The following is a 23854-nucleotide window of genomic DNA, read 5'->3' as shown; positions in this document are numbered from 1 at the left end:
TCGACTCTCATCGGACACCTACCTGCACTGCACCTGAGACCGAGCCCCAACTCGGCACCCACACCGTGCTCTGGCCCTGAGGTGGTGATGGCCAGCTCTCTGCACCCTCACACCACGCCTTCCCCTTCACAAATCCCAAGTCTTCCATGGGGTGGTGCCGTGGGATCTGTCACCATCCTGTCCCTAAAGCCTTCCTCCTCACCGTTCAGTGTCCAGCCGTGGTTCTTAGTGGGCATTGTCTGGGAGGGGCGGGGTTCGTCTTCTCTCCTTGCTGTCCTCAGTGGAGTGTCACCACGTGTTCGAGTCCGGGACCGTCATTCTTCTCAGTGCTACATTAGTCTGAGTCGGCCCGTGGAGCTTGTCTCGTGGGTCTTCCAGTCTCAACTCCTTAGTCCTGGTCCTTTGCCTCCTGCCCAGACAGTCCAGGTGCACCTCATGCTCACCTGGCTCTAGACCTGGGCCCCCTGATCTTCCTGGAAGCCCCCGCTCTGGGTGTGTGTTTGCTCACAGGCTGAGCGTTGAGAGTACGGCGACCTGCTTCCCGTGGAGTGGGTGCCTTAGCGAGATCATGTGTAATGTCCTGGTTGTTATCTATGTGATGTCCTGGCTGTTATCTAGAGGTGGCACAGTCCTGCAGAGATGAGCTTGCCCACCTGAATGTTAGCATGGGCCAGGCCCCAGCGGAGCAGGGTCCCCCGCCCTTGGGGAAGATAGGTCTGCATTCTGGACCTGGGACTGGGACCTTACTGGGACAAAACGATCCTTCTCTGCAGGCTCCTTCAGTTAAGGGAGGAAGCCTCCTGGGCCAGCAGGTGCGCCCTGTATTCAGGGCCAAGTGTCTACATTGGAACCAGCAGAGAGGGCGCTGACGGGAGCAGAGGGCGTGTGAAGCCGGAAGCAGAGAGGAGCGCAGTGCAGCCATAGGCCAGGAGGCTCCGGCAGCCACCAGGGGAGGAGGGAGCGCGGAGCAGCCAGCACCATGAGAGGTAAATTTCTGCTGCTTGCAGCGCTGCTTTGGGCTCCCTCATTACGGCGGCCTAGCAAAGTCAGGCACCAGGAAGAGAATTGTCTAGAAGGCGCCAGAGCCGCCTCCAGGGGGATTGGCGGGTGTTCGGCCATCTTGGGCTCACCATACACCTTGCTCTCACTTCTCTTAGCAATCACTCCTGCCACCTCCTGATGGCTGGTGCCGTGGTGTCTGCCGTGGGCCTCTGAGAGTCATGCCTGGGGCCCTGCACACAGCAGTCTGCGGTGTGGGCCCCCCAGAGGCTGCCCCCCACCCCCCCAGCAGAAGGGCGCCCTGTTGTTCCCTGCGCTCTGCCCGGGGTGCATGACTGGACAGGCCGCTGAGAAGGACTGGGGCCTGGAGGAGGCCGACGCGCTGGTCTGGAGCCACAGCCATCTCGGCTGCTCCTTCCTGCCTCACCCGGACGCTGCTGGGCTCAGGTGGGCGGCTCCCAGGGGCAGGCTTTTGGTTGCAACCACTAGGCTGGGAGCCTAGTGCCAGGCCCAGCCCAGGGCGCGAGGTGGGACTTGGCCAGGGTGTTGGGGGGAAGGCTGGAGATGCAGCCATGGGGCCGGTCCTCTCTGGTCTGTCGGGTGAGACCTGAGCAGGCAGCTCCCAGGGGCTCAACCTTCCTCCCAGGGCAGCCAAATGAGAATGTTTGCTGCCGAAGCCCCGCCCTCCACCCCCACTCACCTGGGGCCTGCACCTGCAGGTGGGAGCAGGGCAGGGGCAAGCCCTCCAGCTCTGGAGAAGCCGAGCTGCTCTGACCCCCGCTCATCTCCCCTGGCTGCTGACAGCCATGCATTCCGATTAGGGGCGGACGTGGGGTGTGGTGACATACAGCACGGTTTGTGATTAGTGAACCGTGGGAGCTGACACGACTGCTCATAACCGGGCTGTATTTGCTGCACCTGAGGCCGCCACAGCACCATGTGGGCAAAGTGACTTTGAGGGAACTTTGCAAAGGAGACAGACGTGGCCGTCCTCTGTCGCACACCAAACAGCAGTAACCGTTATTGATGGGGTTGCGGTTTCTTGTCGGAACTGCTTGGTGGCGCAGTATTTTCTGGGTGTTTAAGGAGCTCTGTTCATTTGCAGCATTATCCCCGGTGATTTATGAACCCTCACAGAGCTCGCTTCATTCCCATGGTTTAGGCGTTTCGCTTTTCCCCAACAAACCTTATTCCAATATAATCGATGGAGGCGTCTCCCTCTGGCCTGCAGGGGGAGTGGCGTGTGGGTTTATAGCAAAATCGATAAGAGGGTAAATGGACAGCAAGGAAGTCTGGTGTTGGCGGGGGAGGAGCCCGCGAGTCGCTGGCCAGGCTCCAAGGCTGCCAGGACAGGTCCAAGGCCAGGCTGGCTGCACGCGGGCTTGAGGGCTCACTGGAATGAAAAGTGACTCCCAGCCCCCAAGGGTCCTGCATTTGCTTCCCCAGGGTGGGGGAGGATGCAGGGGGCAGCTCTCGGGGGCCTGGCATGTCCTATGGGGGACCTCACAGCCGTGGAGGCTCCTGACGGTGTCTGGGTCCTTTTGCTCTCCACCCCGCATCCTCCAGCCGCTGTGGGGTGTCCCTGTGTTTCGTGGGGACATGGAGGGTGTTCTGGGAGTTATGGGGGGGGGTGTGGGGCACCAGGTCAGGGTGCAGCAGGAGGCCGAGGGAGCCACTGAAGGCAGGTGCCAATTGACGTATACAGAAGGAAGCCAGCCTCTGGGGCGCTCGGCTAGGACACAGCGAGGGGGAAGTGAATGAGGCATTGAGGAAATTTCAGGCTGGAAACAAGCGCACCCCAGCTACAGGGGACACCTGCCACTCTGCACACTGCCCACCCGCCTGCCTCGGGCCGTGTTTCTGCACTGACCACCTGGGCAGGGTGGGGGTGGGGTGCAGGGCCTGCCCCCTGGGAGTCCAGAGACTGGAGCAGGCAGCATGGGAATGAGGACAAACTCGCCAGGGATGAGCATCAAGAAGGCAAGGAACTGGCCGGCTCCCCGGTCCCCGGGAGCCCCTTGCTGCCTGGAGGCCATTTGTGTCCCTCTCAGCCCAGGCCTCTGCTGTCATCCATTCTACTGCAGTCCAGGGACACTCCACCACCACAGTTGTTTTAAGGAGGGCCTGGGACCCTCAGGGCCATCCACCCCTCTCTGCACCCCATCAGCCTGCACAGCGTATCCCAGTGATGGAGACCTTTGGAGCTCTGGCTCTGTGCCAGGCCCTGCCGAGTGCTGAGGACCCTGGGTAGCGCTGAGGACCTTGGGTAGCGCACACAGCCAGCTCCCTTGTCTGGTGTATTCCCTCTGCTTTGCCTTAGGCCCTGTTCAGCATTTAGCCATCCTGCCCGTGCTGGTTCCTGTGGGCTTCGTGTGTTAGAGTCCCAGCCAGTCTGGGTTCCTGGAGGCTCCTGGGGGCATAGGGCACCCCCTCCCAGAGCTGGGCTCCCACTGGACTTGACCCCCCCCCCCCACCAGGGCACGCGTTGCCTTGTTCTATACAGCAGGGACTCTGTCACTAGCCTGTGAGCACCTTGGGGGCCTGTACCTCGTGTGGCAGAGTTGGCTGACTGCCCCCCCATCCTCCTCTGCTCCAAGCCTGGGGGCGGGGCACTCATTTGCAGCCCCAGAAGGAACAGGTGTGATGGGTGCTGCTTCCTGGCCGAGATGCCTCCCGCTTTCAGCAGCCCGAGGAAGAGGACCAGCAGGTCCTGGGGTAATGGTGGGACAACAGCGGGAAAGACCCTGAGCTGCTGGGAGGGGCCAAGCTGCCCGCTCCACACCTGGCCCTCTGGATTTACGCTGTGATGGAAGCAAGCAAACAACAGCAGTTGAGTCTCCGCAGGTGTTCAGGTCTAACTGATACAGGAGTAGCAATAGTCTCATCCATTATTTAGCTCAGAGTTTGGGAAACACCCAACCACCCAACTAACTGAACCGTGACCAGTGATAAATGAAGGCATGGGTGGCAGTCGATCGGTAGCTTAGGTTATTGGCCCTAGGAAGGGTGGAGTCACTGCCTTCAGTTACCAAGAATGGGAAAGTGTGCAGAAGTCACACTGCCAGTCTTGGGGGAGATTTTGAATGGGAGGGCCGGGTAGGCCACGGGGGCCATCTCTGACACAGAGTCCAGGTGCCTGCTCCCCACCTGGGGCCGGGATGGGCTCTCTGCTCTGGTGCTTGCCAGGATACACCAGTTAGTTCATTGAGGTCCTTGTCTCCCACCTGTGCCTAGGATGAACTCGTGCACTGGGCGGAGCAGGTGTCAGCAATCACCAAGCTTTGCCTGTTAATGTTATTTCAAACCTTAATGGTATATGTATGTAAATAAGTATATATAGAAAAGTAGAGCGAATGATGTCCCAGACAACGACATGCCCATCACCCAGATGGAACCTCTGTTCTTTTTCCCATGGTTGCTTTGTCTTTTTTCTGAAATATTTCAGATGAAATACCCCATTCAGTATGCACCTCTAAAACAATACCCATTCATCACTGGGGTGCTGTTACTGTGTGTGACTGCTTGTCACTGCTCAGAGCCCCGCAGACTTGCCTAGCAGGTGCACGGCTTTGCACCAGCACCCAGATGGGCAGACATTGCCTTTAGCACTGGTTGACCTTGACCTTTGGAGAAGCAGCCCAGCACCTGGGGCAGTGACTCTCCAGCCCTGGGGCGGGAGTGGCTGTTTGGCTGTGAAATTTGGCTGATGTTTTGGGAAGGTAACTATTCCTCACTGAGAACAAACATGGGTGGCCTCTCGTGACACACAGGGCTCCGTCATAGAACTTCATGCTGTGAGCACTTTATGTGGCTGATCAGACACACTGTGGAGGCCCAGGAAGGGATGAGCTGCCAGTCAAGGTCGCTGGAGGCCTCCCAGGTGGAAGCCTGGGTCTGAGGGTGCACCAGGGCCTTGCACCTAACTCCTGGCCCCCTCCCTGAGGCTAGATGCCCACGGATATCCCACCAGAGAGGGGCACAGCCCCCATGGCACTGCCAGGTGCTGCCAGGCCCAGGGTTGATTGCCTGGGGCCAACAGTTCCCATTAGGACAAGGGGATCTAATCTTAAATCTCATCCCATTTTAAATGTGTTAAGGAGTTGTGCCCAAAGCCCAGGTGAGTCCTTCCTGGGTGAACGAGCCTTGTGTTATGCAGATGCCTGATGCCTGAAGGAGCAGTGTTGAGAACTGGTTGTTGAAAGCTCAAACACAGAAGAGTTAAATGGGTAACGTGAGGACCGGTGCTGTGATGTGGTGGACAAAGCTTCTGCCTGTGGCACTGGCCTCCTGTATGGACACTGGTTCTTGTCTGGCTGCTCCACTTCCTATCCAGCTCCCTGCTAATGGCCTGGGAAATCAGCAGAGGGTGGCCCCGCCGCTTGGGCCCTTCCACCCCTGTGGGAGACCTGGATGAAGCTCCTGGCTTTGACCTGGGTCAGCCGTAGCCATGGTGGCCAAGCTCAGCTTCCTGGTGGGATGCAATATCAAGGCAGGGTGGGTCAGGCTCCCGGGAGGAGGTGTTTCCCGTCACAGAGTTCTGGACAAGTGCCACACTCAGGCTTGCCTGAGGTTCCTGCAGGCCTGGACTGTCTAAGGCTAGCCCAGGACTAGCCTTGGTCATGTTGTTAAGCTCTCTTTTGCCTTAGCTTCCTTGTCTGTCCTGTGGGGATAGTAAAATTCACCTCCTGGGTGGTGAGCGCAGCGTGCAATTCAGCATAGAAAGCGCTTTGCTTAGGGATCACACCAGGGCCTCCGCTCATGGTGCTGGCCTGAGTCCCTCTTGGACGCATGGCTCTAAAATCCTTGAGGGGTCCCAGGATCCTCCTTGAGGGCCAGCACCTGTCTGCACCTTCCCACCCCTGTGCTCCTGCTGGGGTACAGGTAGTCTCTGCCCTGGGAGCCGCTCTGGGTGTCCCAGTGTGGCGTGTGCCTCCAGCTGCCTCTGTGCCCCTGCCGTGTCAAAGCCGTGACCCAGGGGAACAGTGACTGTGGGCAGTGGAATAGAGATCTCTGCAGCCCATGGCCACGGGGCCTCTGGGCCTCCCTTCCTCTCCTTAGCTCTTCTCGGACCTCGCCGGAGGCATTCTCCACTTTCACGCCTGCCAAGGATTTACAAAGTTCTCCACAGCAAGGCCAGGCTCCCCTCCAGTGGACATGTGCTCAAGCAAGGGGCTTCTGGGGCCTTTGTGGCTTCCGCCCACGCAGCCTGCATCCTGGATGTTTTCTTGCCCTTCGGAGAGCAGCTTCCGTTAGGTGCTGCTCACAGTCCAGTGGTGCCCGCGGGCCAGAACGTTGCATCACCCACGTGCAGCTCCCCGTTGCTTGCCGACAAAATGTCTGCTCCAAGGTAGCTCCAAGCATCAGGCATTCGGGAGCAAAAGGAAATAAACCGTGGGGGCAGCTCTGCAAGTTGACTTGGAGTGGCTTGAGTTGATGTAAACCTGGCTGTTGGGGAGACAGCCCCCAGCTTACCTGGCAGAGGTGGAGCCGCAGGCTGGAGCTGCAGAGTGGGGACAGGAGGGTCCCAAGAGCTGGGGGCCGTGACCTAACCCTGGGGGCCTGGACACAGCAGTGAGGGCAGGGTGTTGCTGCGCTGTTCTCATGCGGCTTCTCTGGCCCCACCAACCCCACGGGTGCTCCTCGAGGTGCCTGGCTGGCTCTGCTCTCCTGTTCCCTCCTGGGCCCCTCCCATCTCCGAGAAGGATTCTCTGGTTGGAGCAGACAAGGCTCAACTCTCCCGGGGCCACCACTCTGCCCAGCTGCCTGTGGGAAGTTCCAGGTCCCCAGGGTTGCGGCATGTTGTGGCTGTTTGTGTCATGTACGTGGCCTCCTGGGTCTTGGGGAGTAGAGTCCTTGCTCCCGCCTGCCTGGGCCTGGGAAGAGGTGGCAGAGCCGTGTGGCTCCAGGGGGCTTTGCTGGGGACGGCGGCTTTGAGGGGCCACCTTCTGACGTGTGGCTCAGCTTCTGCATCTCAGCTGCCTCCCGGGCAGGACGCTGTGGGTGCAGCTCAGGGCCGTCAAGACAGGGATGTGTCTGAATGCCAGGGCCCGGTGTCCGGGAACGGAAGCGCTCGCAAAGCGACTGTCATCACGTTTTGTTATTCTCCGCCTGCATTTACATAACATTTCTGCAAAGTGCTTTATAATCATTTCATTAGCCATTCATTTGCTTAATTGCATGGTCTTCAATTGAGTTAGAGATTTGGATTTTTAAATTGAAGTTTCCACGACTACAAGTTTTAATTCAGTTTTAATTCGTTATTCTTTGAAACCTTGAAGTTGGAACTGTTTTCAGATTGCGCACCCTGTCTGCCCAGCAGTCACTGGAATCCAGAGTGAAAGACAAATTTAAAAGTGGTGGCGGTGCTGGCCTGATTTGACGATCTCATTTTGAAAGGCAGAGAAAGGCCGCAAGAGGGAGAGCGCTCCGGGGAGCGTGCTGGAGTCAGCTCGCCTGCTCCCTGAGACACACAGGAGCTCGGGTGACAGTGCTTACAGATCTGTGACTTCTCAGAAGACGAGGGTATACTGAAGCAGCGGCTGTCCCATCGGGTCGCGTGCCACTGCTGCAGGGGCCCGCAGTGCAGTCTGGAGAGGCCAGCCGTGTGCTCAGTCGTCCTCTATGGAAAAGGCTGTCCTGGCTGCACCTGTGGTCTTGGATCAGGAGCACCTGACCCTGAGCAGAAGGCCTTGGACCTAGGCCGCCTGTACTGGTTGGGGCTCTGTAGATGGTGTGGGGCACAGAGGTTGGTTCCCTAGGAGACCTGGTGCGAATCGCCAGCCTGTGTGTTAGCACTGAAGGCCGAGCCAGGCTGGTGCACACGGCTCTGAGCCGCCTCGGACCTGGGGTACGCAGCGGCACCACCGTCGGTGCGTTTCCTGAACGGCTTGGGCTCGGCACCAGGCAGGTCCATCCCTTATTCGGTCACACAACCTAGAGCTGTCCCAGCCTGCAGGGGATCAGCCCTGGAAGGTCAGCTCAGGCGCCTGTGCTTCTCGGAGGGAAGAAGGCAGAGGACACAGCCCCCTGCCACCACACCCCTGCCTGCGGCTTCCCTGTGTCACAACCCTTCCCATGGGCCCTGCTCCTGTGCTGCTATGGTCTCACTGTCGCCACCTGCCCGCTGCACCGTGAGGCCTTGAGCGACAGCTCGGCCTGTTCCTACAACCACCAGGATGGCCGCCACCGTCAGAGGCCAGGCACTAGGTGACGTGCTCTGGGTGGGAGATCTTGCTTGATTGCTGTCTCCACGAAGCAGGTGTGTGGTGGTCCTCATTTTGCAGAGGAGGGGATGGAGGCCCAGAGAGGCTGAGAAGCTTCCTTGGTGTCCCACGCTTGAAAGTGGCGAAGCCAGGAGTGCAGCCCGGCTCTGACTAGGAACCTGGGCTGCTCTCGAACACGCTCGGGGGACGCTGCAGCCCGAGGGTATCTGCGGGGGATGCCGTTCCCCACGCTGCTGCACCCCCTGACTGCTCTTGGCCTCTTGTCCCACACCTTGCCGCTCCTGGTGACAGGTTCATTCTCCCTCCCTCTCTCTGTTGCCCTGGGGCTGCAGCATGCCCCGGCTGACTGTGACGTGGAGCATAGTCACTTGTCCTTAGACACCGGTCACGGTCCCCAGTCCCTCCTGCTTCACAATGGTGCTTTTTTTTTTTTTTTTTTTTTAAGATTTATTTATTTGAAAGGCAGAGTTATTGAGAAGCAGAGTCAGAGAGAGAGAGTCTTCCATCTGCACTCCCTGATGGCCACAATGGCTGGCACTGCACTGATCTGAAGCCAGGATCCAGGAGTTTCCTCTGGTCTCCCATGTGGGTGCAGAGGCCCAAGCACTTGGGCCATCCTCTACTGCTTTCCCAGGCCATAACAGAGAACTGGATAAGAAGTGGGGCAGTCGGGATTTGAACCAGTGCCCATGTGGGATGCCAGCACTGCAGGCGTGGTTTTACCCGCTATGCCACAGCGCCAGCCCCTCCTGCTCACTGTAGTGTCTCATCCATCAGGCGGAGGGGAGAGCTCTTTACGAGGCCCCTGATCATAGGCACCAGGGAACATTTCCTGCATTGAGCTAGGTAGGAGAAGGGTGGGTGAGGTGTGAAAAGGCGGAGGGGCGGGCCAGGCTCTGCACAAGCCAGGGATGCTGTCCACAGTGAACGAGAGCCCTGGAGCACAGCATCTGAGCGGTGACTGTGTGGGTCCAGCACCGTGGGCCCCCAGTGAGCCCACACTGGGCTGATGAGGTTGGGGTTCTGGGGAACCGGGCCCTTCCACGCTGGCCTCAGAAGATGTGTCTGTGCCCTCTTGCCTGCCTGTTGAACTTCCTGCTGGTGGCCCCGTGGTCCCTGGGAGAAGCGGGATGGCCTCTGGGCCCTGCACGTGTGTGCAAGGCATCTGTCTTGCAGGCGTTTGGCACAGACATCCTCTTAGTAGCTTTCCCCTGTGGGGCACCCGACCTCGCGGAGAGCAGGGCTGTGGCCGTGCCTGGGCCCTCTCTGGAGGCTGGGCTTGTGGAGAGCCGGGGCAGGCAGTCCCAGGGCAGCTGCTGCCTGGAATGGGCATGGCCTCTGGGAGCTGTGACCCAGGGCTGGGCGGCCATTCTCTCTGGGCCATGGGTCAGCTCCGGTAGCCGGTCCTGGTGCTTGGAAGACAGAAGAAGGCAGAGGGATGGGCCCCACCTTGCCCCCTGAGTGCTATCCCTCAGCCCTGCTGGCAATGCTGTGAGCTGCTGTGGGGCCTCTCGGCCGCTCGGTGGGGGATCTGAGACCCCGACAGCACGCAAGGCCCCTTGGTGGGTAGCACGGGGAATGGAGTTTCGGGAGGGGCTGGTGCTTCTCCCTGCACGCCCAGGCCCTCCTGCCCTTGAGTGCTGCGGATGTGTGTAAGCTGCGGGGGCCTGGCCTGGAGCTGAGTTGTCTGGCCAGGGCGGGGCCCTCCAGCGCTGCTGCCCCCTGTGCAGGTGCTGTGAGAGAGGGCCTGATCCTTCTGGGTGTCGTTTCCTTTCTCCCGGCAAGGGCACTCCAGCGTGCTCGTCCTGATTGCTCATGGCCTGGCTACCTCGGGATGGAGATGGGGACCGATGACAGTGAGCTGTGATGTCTCCTGCTGCTCAGGGTTGAGTCTTGGGCTGGCTGACCCCTTCTGAGAGCCCCAGTGTCTCTGTAGGACCCAGGACCCTGAGCAATGAAGCCAGGGGAAGGGCCAGGCCCTACCCCCATGAATGTACTCGGTGACCCTGGGTGAGACCTCTGGCCCCTGTGGCCTCCCGCACCTGATGAGCGCCGCCTGTCTCTCAGGGCCATCAGGGGAGAAAAAAAAGAAGGCAGCCAGAGGACAGAGTGCTGAAAAGAGGGGGAGCAAAGGGAGGCAGAGCCGTAGCTGCAGTGCCCCAGTGGGAGGCAGGGCCGCTGGCTCCGGCCACGGTCGGCTCCAGCATGCCCGGCTCAGCGGGCATGGCCAGGCTGTCCACCCTGACCCTGAGTCTGGCACCATGGGCTGTGGGATCTACACCCTGCATAGCCTGTGACTTAGCCTCACCCCATCCCCTCCTTTTAAAAATGAGGCTCAGCAATCAAGGCCATGTCCTAGGGGACAGCCGTGCTCTAAGCTCTGCACCTGCTGATCTTCAAACCCAGTTACAGAAATACACGGCCCCTCGGCACAGGGAGCTGGCGGCCTACTTTGCCCCTCCTGGACTTGCCCTGGCCCAGTGGGCAGGTGCAGGCTCTTGTTCCGCTTCGGGCTCCTGACAATGTGGCCTTGAATATCTGTGGTCCCCACCATGCTCTCCCTTGGACCAGGGCGCTGTGCTCTGTCCTGTGTAGCATGGGCTCCCGGGGTGCTGTGTGGACACTGCGCGGGCTGCTCCCTGCCTCCACCATCAGGGCGTCAGGCTCCACCCGTGGAGCTGTCTCTGTCTTCGTTGTGCCTGGTACTGGGGGCCTGGCAGGTCGCGGTCCCTCGTCTTTGTCCTCATTACCCGGGGTCTGCAGTTGGCGTTGAAACCATCCCCCACCCCCCGCTGGGAGCCTGAGGATGCAGGGACATCTGTAATTGTTCACCTACTCATTCCGCAAGTGTGAACTGAGCATGCTCAGTGAGCCCAGTGGGGCACCTGCCCTCATGAGCGTGCGTTCATTGAAATGGTGGTAACTGCCCATAGTGACCTCCCGTACCTGATGAGCCTTCTTGTCATGACCAAAGTCAGGGAAGGCTTCCTGGGGGAGGTGATGAGGGAGCTAGCAGGCTGTGAGGTGGGGTGGGAGCCATTCACCGACAGATCCAGCTTCCCCCACAGCCTGCAGTGGTGTGGGTGGGGACTGGTCTCTGCCCAACCCCAACCCCAGCCTTTCACATCCCTGTGCCTGCCTGTGTCTGGGTGTAGTGGGCGTGCCCTTGCTGTGAGGACAGAGGAGTGATTTTTGCCTGTGCTGGTGAGTTGGGGCCCCCGGGGTGCTGTGGCTTGGAGGTCCTGCGGCAGCTGGGCATTGCCTATGTGGTGGGGTGAGCTGAGCTGGTGGGTGCGTGTGTTCTGCCTGGGAACCGCCTTGGAGGCAGATGCCCCCTCCTGTCCTCCCCAGGGACTTCACATGTGCTCCCGATACTTTCTTTTCAAAGAGCACGTTTGCTTACTTTGAGAGTGGGGATGCCTTTGCATCTGGGCACTGGGCTTGCTCCCCCATCAGTGGGTGGTCTGTGGGTGTCCCACATGCTATGCTCACAGGGGCTGGCTCTGACCCGCCGAGGTTCCAGGAGGGGTCAGGGGACACTTGAATACCCCCAGCTGTGTTTGACAGAGAGGGCAGTGATGAGGTGACCCCACCCCACCTAGGATCCCTCTGCAAGGCCAGCTGTCGCCTGGAGGATGTGAACGGCTCAGCTGGCACCCTGGGTCTCCCCTCCGTCCACATTGTAACTGTGCCTGCCCGTTTAGGGGTGCAGCTGGCAGGCCCTGCTGTTAGCTGGAAGGGACCGCGGGTCTGCAGCTGTGAGCACAGCTTCTAACAGGGGCCTGGCGGTTTCTTTGTCAGCTCTGGAATCATGGCCAAGGCTGCACCCAGCCTTGTTGTGAGACACCGCACCTGCCGGCTGTGCTGTCAGGAGACCGCGGGCATTGGGCAGCTCGGGCTTGCTGTGTTGCTGGGATCATCGCCTGCAAGCTCCTGCAGATGGCTGCTCACCGCAGTCCTGGAAGGGGGCCTCATGGTGTCCGGCACTGCCTGGCCCATTTGCCAGAGGAGGACGCCGGGGCCCGGGGACGCTGCCTGCCCTGCCCAGGTTTGCTCCCCACTCCCAGGCAGGGCTGTGCATGCCCGGCTGTGCTCATTCCCAGGTGGGGACTGAGTCTTCCACGCACAGGGACCGTGTCATCCCCTCCGTGTGCCAGAGAGGCTGAGGGAGAGGGGCAGAGAGAGAGAGGCGCGCAGACTGGTGGCCTGACCCTGCTTCACCACCGCCCTATTGAGGCTTGGCCTGCAGTGTGATTGATGTGTGGGGTCTCCAGTGACCCTGCCCGGAGAAAAGATTCCTCAGGACCGGGGAGGGACTGAGTAGCTGCACAGCAAGGCTGCTGCGTCTCCCGGCCTCACACCCTGCAGCCCAGGACGACCTGGAGGCCAGCGTCGATCTTGCCAGCCTGTGAGAAGGTGGCTGGCTCATGGCACAGGAAGCATGCTCTTGGCCAGGTGTGGAAGGCCAGTCTTGGAGACACCCCAGGGGAGTAGTAGGGACCTGGGAGGCCCAAGCAGAGCCATCTTCAAAGAGGAGACACCTGCACGGCTTGGCCCACGCCAAGGCCATGGGCCGGGGGCTTTGTGTGTGACGCCTGTACTGGGGGAGCCCTGGGAATGGGGCTCCCCAACCAGTCTGCTCTGAGCCAGGAGCCCTACATGCCTGCTCTCCTGCCTCTCCTGCCTAAAATGCTTTATTAACGAGGCTGCCTTCATTTCTAGTTTTTTGGAAGCTAATTTGTTCCCACAATCATGATCTCAAATATCACATGAATAATTCAGAAACTTATTTTACTGTAGTTAGATAAGCCAGTTAGCTGTCACACATCCGAATAAATCAGCTTCTCCATCCCGTGGGGCATGGAGGCAGGTGCTGGCCATGCCGCAGGGGGCTTGGCACAGGCTGCTGTGGCACCCAGAACTTGATGCCAGGAGGCCGCGTCTGCCCTGGGGCCGAGGGGTGATGGGCGCCGACTTTGTCAGGGTGAGCTTTGTTGCTGCTGAGTGGACCATCTGCCCGTCCTCCCAGGGCTGGGTTGGAGGTGCACAGGGCTCCTCGCCCACCCCAGGTGGAACAGAAGTGACCCCCAGCTCAGAGGAGCAGCCAACTCTGCCCTGGGGCAGCCAGACGTGGGCCAACCCTTGTCTGAGCCTCTTTCCCCAGGAGCAGCTCTGGCTTGGGTGAAGGGTCTCCTGTCCCAGGGACTGTCACTTTTAGCCAGGGGCTGGTTGGGGTGTGGCCATCTGCCTGAGAAGCTGAGAGCAGAGGCCCCATGGGGGGGCACCTGAGAATCTCAGACCAGGGACAGAGAGGGTGGCCTGGTGGCTTTCTGTCTCTGCCTGGCACGATGCTGGCCATGGCATGGACTCACCACAGGCCCCGGGGAGGAATGACACAGTCCTCCAATCCTGCTTGCATAAAGCCATCCCCACATACATGTCAGGTCCAGCAGGACCTCAGTGTCAGGGTGAGGATGTGGAGCAGGGCTGCTGGCTGGGCTGGGGTGGGGGTCTGCCCAGGGCAGCAGGGGGAGGAGGATCTAGGAAGGACAACCAGAAGCGGCAGACAGAAGAGTAGAGGCCGGGGAGCAGGGACCAAGCCGCATGTCAGGGAGAGAGGGGAAGGGGAGGGGTCCAGGGTAGCAGAGCGACGCTGCAGGCGATTGGCTCAGACCGAGGGTCAGTCTGGCACTGCTGCTGGGCGAGAGGCGGGCCTTTCTAGACGTCATGTTTCCCTGCCGTGATGACAGCCCTGGTGTCCTGGTGTGGGAGCAGGGGGACAATGGGGCCTGGCCCACAGGGATCGTTAACCTTTTCTCCCACTGTGGCCGTTGACGTCGTCCCTGTAGGTGCTGCAATGGTCATCCTTGGTGTCCAGGAGCTTCTTGGCTGCCCTGATTGGGGGGGGGGCTCTCCCTGGAGTCCCAGCCAGACGGCCCTGAGATGCTAGGGTAGGGGATGTGTGCCCAGCCCACCCTCTCACTCCCTCCTCGGAGGCTGCGGAGGGCAGGGGTGCATGCTGCCTTGTGCTGCCCACTCCCCGCTGCCTGGGAGTCACGTCGTCACCCACTTCCCTGTTCTCCACTCTGGGTCAGATGCTCGGGTCCAGCTTCTGTGCTGGGAGGCATCAGGGAGTGGGGGAGGGGCGGTCTGCATCCTCGGGAGAGCGTGCTGGCCAGGCTGGGGGAGGCAGCCGGGGGGCCGGGCTGTCCTCTATCTGCTGGACCTCGGGAACGGCATGGAGAGCCCAGGCCTGCCCGGGAGGGGGCTTCCACGCTTCCGCATGCCACCCTCGGCAAGGCAGGAGGCTACAGGGCGAGGAACAGGGCTCGTCCCGCTGAGCTTCCCCAGGTAAAGCAGGTCATTCATCAGGATCTCGACGACAGGTGTTTAGAAGGAAAAATATTTGCATGTGTGCTTTTTTCAAAATGATTAATATTCAAATTACTGTCGGAGATCCAGATCGCTAAAGTGTAAGTAGGCAGAAAACTTCGCCAGCAGATTGTCATTTTCAGCCCACGCCAGTGCCCGCCCCCTTCCATCTCCCAGAAGCCTGTGACCAAGGCAGCAGCACCTCGGGCATTGAACTCTTGGTGGTGCTGACCCTCCACCGTGCAGGTCCCTGCACGTCAGGTCAAGGGCAGCTTCCGGCCAGAGCCCCACCTCCTGTCGAGCTGTCCGTCCCCAAGCAGGTGGCTCCTGTTGCAGCAATGTCACTGTGAGCTGAACACATGCCCACTCCTTTTGCTTGAATCCCCACCTGGCACCTAAGCAGCTCCCCACATGGCCTCTGCCCTCTTTAGCTCAGTCCCAGCCAGATGGGGCCCCCAGGACTTCCTGAGGCTTCCTGAGCCCTGACCATGACCACTCTGTGCTGTTGCTGGGCTGTACCTCCCCTGGGGCGTATTTGCTCTGTGGTCAACATCTCTCTCATCAGGGGCCCACAGTCCCCGGGGGGCAAACGCAATGGCTCTTGATGCTTCAGAAAGGTGAGCTGGCGCAGGTGGCCTCAGCCTGTAAGTGTGACATTTCAGCTTCAAGACTGTGGCAGGCCCAGACGAGGCAGATGCGGACGAGGCTCACCGCGGTATTGGTTTCATAACCTTTGGCAGAACTCGAGCCCCTCCACTGAGAGCTGCTGTCCGTGGAGGCTTCGCTGAGCAGTGTCCATCGAGCAGCTGCTGGCCAATGAGCTGGCCGCACGCACTCCACCCACAGCCCGTCACCAGCATCCTCATCCTTAGCCCGCTGTCGTCTCCGCAGGTGTAGTGTCTTAGCAGTCCCCACGGTCCCCGAATGTAGCATCCATCCGTCCGTCCACGCATCCATCCACCCAACCGTGCGTGCATCCATCCGTCCATGTGTCTGTCTGTCCATCCATGTACCCACCCGTCCATTTGTTCTCCCATCCTTCAGTCCCTCCCCGCCCCCACTTGTCTCTCCATTGATCCCACCGGTCTTGTTGAACACTCTGAATTTTCAGTCCTTTTCTAAGTGGGAGAATAGAGCAGCAAATGATCTAAATCCATCTGCCTCCTTGTCTAGTGGCAAGTGAACAACTAATGAGCAGTCGAGGTGGACCGGTGACCCCTGGGTTCCAGAGGAGGCCCAGGCCTGGGCGGGGCTGGGAGCAGTGGAGGGGCGGGTCTGAGACGCCCTTCCTGAATGCATGGTGTCAAGGCTGGGAGCTGGGAGCCTGAGAGTAGCAGCCTGGAGCCGGGGCCGCAGGCCGGGACTGTGGGCAGCCAGCTAACCTTTGTGTCTCCTGCGAGGGCTGAATGAACCAAGGCAGGCACGTCAAGCGCTCAGCGCAGGGTCGGGGATTCAGCCTCACTCGCATCTCTGGCTGTGAGGCTGAGCCCCTCACGGAGGTGGCCAGAGGCTCTCCTTCCTTGTCCAGCCCCTGGGAGTGGCTGGTGGTGGTGGGAGGGAGGAGACAGCCCTGGGCCAAGTGAGCGGGTGCAGAGCTGAGAGATCTCAGGAAGCCAAGGCCTGGGGCAGACAGGGTGGGAAATAAGCCCACTCCAGGCCGCCTACCCACCGAAGGGGGATTCCAGCACATGAATGTAGCAGAAGCAAGGCTTTTTTTGCTACGTCAGCGGTCAGCCAGGTGGCGGAAGGCAGGCACACCCAAGGCAGGAACCGAGCACCGTTCCACCTCCTGGGGTGCAGCTCTCCCCTCCAGGTTCTTGTTGCTGAGCGCTTTGGGGGTCACAGTCTTTTCGGGCATCGTCTGGGATGGTGGCTGGGCAGACAGTGCGGGAAGGGGCGTGGTTGGGATGCAGGCTGAGGCTTGCGTGGAAAACCCCGTTGGAGTAGTTAACCACAGTTACAGTCTCACCTTGCTTAAAAACGACAGTGTGTGTAGCCATAGGTCTGTGTTGCGGCCCCACTGAGGCGGACCCTGTGTTTTGAAGAAGCCACAGGGGGGAGCTGGGGGGGGTGATGCTCGGAGGGTGGCTGGGCCTCCTGGAGGCACTGGAGAAGGGCGGGGAGCCAAGGGCAGGCCGCATTCTTGTCTGTCTTGTACTCAAAGGCCATCAGAGGCTCCCAGGCCACAGATCTCCACCAGCCACTGGCCTGATGGGGGAGTGGGTGTGATGGGGACGGAATTACTGACCCGTCTTCCATAGCCCGCCCCCATTCCTGACTGACAGGACCCAGCCTCGCATGGTCAGCCTGAGTCACAACTACAGTGGGGAGGCCAGAGAGCCGCAGCTGGAAGCAGAAGAGCGGAGCAGGTGCATGGTGTCTGGACGGGAGAGCTGTTAAGGGTGGCAGGCCGGCAGAGGGGGAGAAAGAGTTGAAGAACTTCCATTTTATGAACGCAGTCTCTCTTTGGAGATGGAAGTTTAGCTTGCTTGCAATCAAAGCTGATATTTCCTAAGAAAAGATTTCTTTATTTGAAAGGCAGAGTTAGAGAGGAGAGCTCTTCCATCTGTTAGTTCACTCCCCAGGTGGCTGCAATAGCCGGGTCTGGGCCAGGCCAAAGCCAGGAGCTTTGCCTGGGTCTCCCACGTGGGTGTCAGGGGCCCAACTGCTTGGTGTATTTAGCAGGAAGATGGATTGGAAGTGGAGCAGCTGGGACTTGAACTGGTGTGCATATGGGATGCTGACATTGTAGGCAGAGGCTTAACCTGCTGTGCCATACACTGGTTGTTAAACCAATACTTTCAAAAGAGAAATGTTATAGCCAGAGTGTCCCACGAGGCAGGCTGCATGTGGCTTATGTGGCTAAGGCGTGTGGCCGGAGTGAGCATGGCTGCATCCCTGACTGTGTATCTAGGATTAGCACTGGAGCAGAGACTGCACCCGGGCGCCTGACAAGTGCCCTCCCACTGTAGCTGTGCCTCAGGCTGACCATGCGGGGCTGAGCCATGAAGAAAATGCAGAACGAAAACAGGAATCATTTAAAAGAGTACAATGTAGCAAAACTTAGGAGATGTTGCCCAAACAGGATATTTAGGAAAATTGCATTATTCTAGATCTGTGAAAGATTAAACCTATGCGTGTGCACACACGCGTACACAGAGTAATCAAAATGTCTGTTGTGGGGAGGCAGGGTCCCCTTGCTGGGTTTATTCCGAGTTCTTGTCTCTGAGTGGAAGAGGAATTCAAAGCAGAGATGTAGATAGGAGTACTGAAAGGTGAGATTTACTTAAAGGGGCAGTGCACCTTCAGACATGCCTGTGGGCAACCTGTGTCCATGAAGAAGGAGCAGCTGTCCCCGCTGAAACTGGGCAGAGGGTGGTGCCTTAACTGAATATGCAAATGGGGTACAATTTGGGCAGGGTTCTTTGAGCGCGGTAGTCTCCAGGACGGTGTCATGGCGTCTCCACAGAGGGCGCTCACACGTGTCGTGCACGTGGTACTTCCTGTGTGAGGGGAGGTGAGCCTCAGAGGCATGACGGGGCAAGGGCGAGCCCAGGCTGCAGCAACGCTGATCAGTGGAAGGGGTGGGGTTTGAGACCGTGCGGGCTCTGGCACACGGTCTTGCTGGCTGTGTCTCAGCTCCTTGTGGCTCACTACCTGCCTGGCCGTATCATCTACGTTAAAATCTTAGAGATACAAGATGGAAGACAAGAAATTTGAGGAAGCAAGCAATAATAGAGCTGAGTAAATAAGACAGGAAATGAGTATCGATGGGCAAAATCAATAATTAGGACTTTGAAAAAGTCTGCAAAGCTCTTAGTCCAGCTGACCAAAGAAAGGGCAAGTACATAAACAAATAAAACCAGAAATGAATCATGAGTTGCAGTGAGCAGAATAAAAGAGATTTGCAGGACCTGGGGAGAATACTGATGCGATTGAGATGTGGGTGTGCATGAGCCAGAAGGCCAACATCTTGTACCTAATGCCACTGTTAAGGAGCACCCCAAGCTGGCTGGGCGAATTGCTATGGAACCCCCCAAACAAGCAGTCCAGATGTGGAGGAGGGGCTGGGGTGGGGGCAGCAGCGGAGGAAGTGGTTGAGTTGCAATGCCAGAGCCAGGATCTGGGCAGCTATGGCTGAGTCCCACGCTGCAACCCTGGGTGGATTCTGCAGATTACAGGTAGTACAGACAAGTTAGCAGTGGGTGATCTGCTTGTGTGGGGGCCTCTGGGTGGTCTGCGGTGTGGATGACCTTCCTGGATTGGTTGGTGGTAAGGGGCTGTGTGTCTCAAAATGTTCCAAGTGGGCTCTGGTCTGTCTGGGTGCTACTTTGCTCGCTCAGGGCCTGGGAGTCCCTGCAAAGCTCTCAGACCTTGAGATGTTGACCTTGAGATGTCGGCTCTGCCTTTGCTCTCGTGTCACTCCCATGACGGAATGGGTCACTCTTTACAGAGAAATTCAGGTCGAGAGAGTAACCCTGGGGCCTGAGAAAGTCTCCATTAAAGGTGTCAGGGCTGGGGTTAGGTTCCACGACTCTCACACTTGCAGAGACAATGTATCTCCTTGCTTTGCCACTGGGTTCTGTTACAGGTGGAATTGCACCCTTGCTGACGTCGGAACCCAGCCCCAGGGATGTAGCCTAGCTTGGAAACAGACGCTTTGGGAATGTAATGTGGGCACCACTGCGAGCTCCCTCGGGTATTGACAGATGCTGTTGGAAGGATGGGGAAGCTTGAGCACGGATGGGGAGAAGGCCACGCGGCGACGGCAGAGCGTGGAGCGGGGCAGCGGCAGGCCGGGGACACCAGCACGGAGCCCTGAAGGACGGGTTCTCCTCGGGGTTTTGGCGACAGCCCAGCCCCGCTCGCACCTTCCTTTCTGGCTTGGCCTGGAGAACGGGGAGGGAATCCCTTCTGTTTGAAACCCTGCAGCCCGAGACGCTTGGTCGTGGCAGCCACGGGAGCCTCCACGGCTGAGCTGTTGCGTGGTGTTTGTCGTAGGTCTCGGTCTATGATTTCTCCGTGGACGCTCAGCCTACTTGACCTGTCACTCAGAATGTGCTGCTCGGGGCATTTCTGTCTGTGTCTCTTGTCTGTTCTTCGTGACCTTGGGATCTGAGCCATCTATTTGTGTGGGCCTGCTCTTATCATTTCATTTCCAAAAGCTGTTTTATAACTTGGTGTGTCTCATAGTATCACTTTCTAGCAAGTCCACATTACCTGTTGTCTTGGAACCTGCTCCTGCTTGTTAGTTTATTGTTGCACAGACAATGCATTACAGGGCAAAGGTTTAGCTTCTGTGTCGGGTTGGGAATTTTCAGAAGGGTTCTCGGGGCACACACACGTGTTGACTTCCTTTTAGAGGTCCCCCCTGGAGTTGGTCAGGGGTCCTTCACGACACAGGTCTGTTGGCCAGGCCTGGGTTCAGTGCCACAGACACTGAGATGGAGCCACATTCCTGGCTTTGCCCTCCTGGGCCTTGGCGTCCAGGTCTGCGGGGGCTGTGGGTTGAGCAGCGTCGGCCCGTCTGTGGTTTGTGCAGCTCTGACGCAGGCCAGAGCACTGCCACTCTGTGCACTGGATGGTCAGCCATGGAGAGGAGCAGCGGGAGGGAAGGAGGCTGGAGAAGTCAACGAGAAGGAAAGGCTTCATGTGGGAAAGCCGTGCCCTGCAGGCTGTGGTGGGGTCTGCAGCCAGTGTGTGCAGAGTGTTGATCTCTCGCAGCCAGAGGCTTACACGGAGGCATCCCCGGTCCAGTCCCAGGGATGCGAAGTTGGGACAGCGTGGGATTAGCGCCGTGGGTGTTTTGCATTTCTCACCCCAGCATCCTCGAGCCCAAGTCCCTTCCTGCCGGGACCATGATGTTTGTCCTCCAGCCTGGCCGTGGCTCTGATTGTGTTTTGTCCTCAAATTCCAGAGGGAGCCGGATCCCTAAGCTCTCGTTCTCTCTGTGGTGGATTCTCAGAGTGCTGGGCTCCCCTGGAGCCGGGCCCCGGTTTCCCTCCCTGGAGGCCCTGCCTCCTCATCCAATGCCAGGAATGCTGGGCTCTTTGGGCCCTCTGGGTGGGTGCTGGTACTGCTCTCGGTGGTCTCTCTGTACCCACTGGGACAGCCACGTCTGAGCACAGCCAGCGCCCGGTCAGCTGTACCCTGGGCTGTGTCCAGGACCTTCTTCCAGCCGGCACGGGTCCCCTGCTCACTGGGGTTTCTAGCTGCCACCCCACCATTTGGGTGAGTGCATCCATTGCGCCACAACGCCAACCCCAGGGCCGTGGTGACTTCAGAGGCTCCTGCTGAAATGTGCTCTCTGGATGGGAGCCTGAGTCCTCCCCCCGCCTTCTCGGTACTGAATTTTCTCACTTGGCCAAGCATGTTTATCCAGTCATCACCGGCCATGAGAAAGAGGCCCTAAAAGCCCACAAACCCAGCCCTGACCTGGGTGGGGCGCTCTGGGCTCTGACCCCAAGGATCCTGGCAGCTGCCACTGCTGTCTTAGGGGCTCTTTGTAGAGGGCAGTGGGGAGCCTGTGCTTGCAGGTATTCCAGAAGGAGACAGGGTGATTGGGCCTGGAAGTGCCGGACCCCGCGGGCCCAGCAGCTACCCGTTCCTGTACCCTGTGGGCCCAGGAGCAGCCTCCACCGGGTGCCGGCAGGAAGTGCTAAGGGCTCCCCACACACTGCCTCCCTGCCAGCTCCCAGACACCTCTACGCCCCTGTCGTGCTCACTGCCCCTCTGCAGGACAGGCCGCCTTTCCCTGCTCTCGGTGCCACACAGCCAGGCAGCTGGGCCGGGAGCTTAGGCATCTCTGACTCCAGTGCCTCCACTTCTTTTTATTTATTTATTTATTTTATTTATTTTATTTTTTGACAGGCAGAGTGGACAGTGAGAGAGAGAGACAGAGAGAAAGGTCTTCCTTTGCCGTTGGTTCACCCTCCAATGGCCACCGCGGCTGGCGTGCTGCGGCCGGCGCACCGGGCTGATCCGATGGCAGGAGCCAGGAGCCAGGTGCTTTTCCTGGTCTCCCATGGGGTGCAGGGCCCAAGCACTTGGGTCATCCTCCACTGCACTCCCTGGCCACAGCAGAGAGCTGGCCTGGAAGAGGGGCAACCGGGACAGAATCCGGCGCCATGACCGGGACTAGAACCCGGTGTGCCGGCGCCGCAAGGCGGAGGATTAGCCTAGGGAGCCACAGCACCGGCAAGTGCCTCCACTTCTAAGCACACACTTAGATGCCTGGTGGCAGTGGGCTTGGCAGGAAGAGGGACGGTGGACCTAAGGGGCCTCTCTGTCCTTTTGTCCCTTCTCCACACCAACCAGATCCCCAGCCGGGGAGCAGAGGATGTCTTTCAAGTTCAAGTGGCCCTCAAGGCCAAAGCTAGGAGTCTAAGGCCCGTGGTCCTCCTTCAGCTGGTCTGGGATGTGGAATCCTTGAAGGAGTGGTGAAGGTGGCAGAGTGACACCCATCGGTCTGGGGACTGTGTGCAGGTGTTCGTTACTTCTTACTCAGAGCCTGGGGTTCCTGGGGAAAAAGCTCCTCAAGACTGAACCCCAAGATGTCATCTAGAAGAGAGATACAGGACCTCATGGGTGTCTGTTCAGGGAACCTGTAGGGCCAGCTGTGCCACGCCCTGAATTCAGGGAGTTAATTAATTTTTCAAAGATTTGCTTTTAAAGGTTTACTTTGTTTATTTGAAAGAATTGCAGGGAGAGAGCGAGAGCTTCTCTCTGCCGGTCCATCCCCAAGTGCCTGTGATGCTTGGGTTTGGGCCAGTCTGAAGCCAGGAACCAGGAACTCCGTTTGGGTGTCCCACGTGAGTGGCAGGGTCCCGAGTCCTGGGGCCATCTGCTGCTGCTTTCCCAGGCCATTAGCGGCAGCCGGAAGTGGAGCAGCTGGAGCAGCTGGAGCCTCAAGCCAGCAGTCTTATGGGATGCTGGTGTTGCAGGTGGCGGCTTAACCTGCCGCCCGCAGCTCCGGCTCCCCAGAGTTAATTTTAGTAAGAGGATGGTTTGCAGTCGTGAAAATGAAGCAAGGAAACTCTGAGCCAAGGGAGGGTTGGGAGGAAGCCGTGAGAGATGGGGATCTGATGGCCTCTGGCGGCTGCAGCCGGGGGGTTGCACGGGGGCTCGGTCCACAGCAACTTCCGCAGATTCGCTGGGCACTGATGGGGGCTGAGGTCCCAGACCCAGAACGAAGTGAAGTCATCTCTCAGATAATCCGCTCTGGCGGGAAGCTGCAGACTACTCTGAAACTCGGGCTGAGACTCCGAAGCCTCCACTCAGAGCTGGAGCTCTGCGGTCTGCACCCAGCAGGCCTGCGGTTTGCAGCCTTGGAAGAGGCCAGAATGTGTGAGAAAAGCAGCAGCGCCGGCCGTCTGGCCAGGGTGTTTTAAGGGCAATAGATCTGGAAGACGTTAGCGCCAGAAATGGGAGCTCATCTTCCGAAAGACAAAGTGCTGCATCTGCAGCTATTTGCAGCTCCCACCTCGGGGCACTTCCCCACCAGCCCACGTCCCTGTGTGTGGGCACCTGCCACCCAGAGCGCGGAATGCAGCTGGAAATGGACCATGTGGGGCGCCCACGTGGGGCTCCAAATGGCTGTGATCCAGCCTGCAGGGGCAGGGCTCCAGCTCAGCCACTTGGGCCAGGGGTGGTGAGGCTCAGGTGCCCGTGTGCAGAAAGGCCAGATCTGGCAAAGCGGCTAGCATGGAGCAGGCCTGGCTGTCTTTTCCAGCCCACGTCTGAGCCCAGGCTGCAGGGGCCCTGAGCTCCACACGTAGGCGCTGAGCCCGGCACTTTCTGACTCCAGGCAAGAGCATGGTGTCTAGCTTGCTCAGGCAGGTGCAGGCCCTCTGGGGAGGGGCCAGAACACGGAACAGGAAAGACCCTGCTCGTGGTTAGAACTGCGCACCAGGGAGCTCTGCCCTGCAGGTCGGCACTGCCTGTGCAGATGCGACGCCAGCCACCTATGAAATTGCAAGTGTTCTCACAGCTGTGTCAAAAAAGTCAAAAGGAACAGATAGCATTCATTGGAATAATGCTTTTTATTTAACCCCTTTTATCAAAAATACTATCAACATTGTAATCAATCTATGAAACCACGACCGAGATGTGTACATTCTTGGTTTGTACAGACCTTGAAATGCAAGTGTATTTTAGACTCACACACATCGGTGCATGTCCCTCACATTTCTGTGGCTGGTGGCTGCCGTGTTGGGGGCATGGGGTGGAGGCCGCCCTATGGGCAGGTGGGGGACTGCAGA

General features: G+C 59.0%; 1 long non-coding RNA gene across 9 annotated transcripts in view; it reads left to right on the top strand.

The window, feature by feature from the left end:
• The first annotated feature begins 238 nt into the window (after positions 1-238).
• Positions 239-23854, top strand: part of LOC149126052 (uncharacterized) — a 237920-nt gene continuing 214304 nt past the window's right edge. For 3 of the 9 annotated variants that reach the window (XR_016236100.1, XR_016236105.1, XR_016236104.1), the window contains exon 1: positions 258-986. This is a non-coding gene — a long non-coding RNA (uncharacterized LOC149126052). Of the gene's footprint in view, positions 987-23854 lie in introns of all 9 variants that reach the window. The other 6 variants (XR_016236101.1, XR_016236103.1, XR_016236099.1 and 3 more) reach the window with 6 other exon arrangements.

Source organism: Oryctolagus cuniculus, chromosome 6, assembly GCF_051225735.1.
Source record: "Oryctolagus cuniculus isolate XC-2025 breed Fujian yellow rabbit chromosome 6, ASM5122573v1, whole genome shotgun sequence".
In the NCBI taxonomy this organism is placed as follows: domain Eukaryota; kingdom Metazoa; phylum Chordata; class Mammalia; order Lagomorpha; family Leporidae; genus Oryctolagus; species Oryctolagus cuniculus.
This window is presented reverse-complemented; position numbering and strand designations above follow the sequence as displayed.